Here is a 993-nt window from a genome sequence, read left to right on the forward strand (position 1 = left end):
AGAGGAAAGTGAAGAAGGACTTTCAAGAGGGTAAAAATAACTCTTTCACAGCCAGCACTGATAGTGGTGGGCATCTCTTGACAACTGTCCCAAGTGCTACCAGACCCAGGTCAACTGAAAGCCCTACCACAAGAAGCAAAAGTGTGAGTTGGGACTCCCCACTGCCAGACTAAGAATGTCCCAGCTGCATACACACAGTCTGCCTTTGGGGATGCATTAAGAAGTACTGTCACTGGAGGCTGGATATGGGGAAACTTAAGAGGCTCTGAGTGTTGTACGTGCCAAATGAGGATTATTGATGTTGTCTACAATGCATCCAACAATGAACTGGTCTGCACCAAGTCCCTGGTGAAGAACTGTATTGTGTTCGTTGACAGCGCACCTTACTTACAGTGGTATGGGTCCCACTAGCCACTGCTCCTGGGCGGCAAGAAGGAGGCCAAGCTGACTCCCGATGAGGAAGAGATTCTAAACAAAAAACGATCAAAGAAAATTCAGAAGAAATATGATGAAAGGGAAAAGAATGCCAAAACAAACAGTCTTCTGGAGAGGCAGTTCCGTCACGACAAGCTTCTTGCATGTGTTGCTTAAAGACCTCAGTGTGGCTGAGCAGTTGGCTTGTGCTAGAGGGCAAAGAGCTAGAGTTGTATCTGAGGAAAATCAAAACCTGAAAAGGCAAATAAATCATCCTTCCCCTTATCTTATGTGACGTAGTAAAGGTTTTTATTGTTTTGGGGAAAAAAATGAAGGTAGAAGTAGTTAATTTAAAATAAAGCAAAATAATTTAATGTAAGCACAGAGAAATGTCCATTGTACTTGCAGAAATTGTTGGGACAGAAACATGATTTTGGTTGGCAGAAGAGTGAATGTAGAAAGGGTATTTGCTTATATGGTGATTTAAATTCATGGTATTTTTCTCATTTTCTAAATTAAAAAGTAATTTGGGGCTCCTGGGTGGCTCAGCCAGTTAAGCATCTGATTTCAGCTCAGGTC

The 993-nt window shown here is 42.4% G+C and overlaps 1 pseudogene; it reads left to right on the plus strand.

The window, feature by feature from the left end:
- Positions 1–683, plus strand: part of LOC144242556 (small ribosomal subunit protein eS8 pseudogene) — a 1,650-nt pseudogene extending 967 nt beyond the window's left edge.
- Positions 684–993: the final 310 nt, after the last annotated feature.

The sequence above is a fragment of the Crocuta crocuta genome, unplaced genomic scaffold (assembly GCF_008692635.1).
Source record: "Crocuta crocuta isolate KB4526 unplaced genomic scaffold, BGI_CrCroc_1.0 scaffold1049, whole genome shotgun sequence".
NCBI lineage: Eukaryota > Metazoa > Chordata > Mammalia > Carnivora > Hyaenidae > Crocuta > Crocuta crocuta.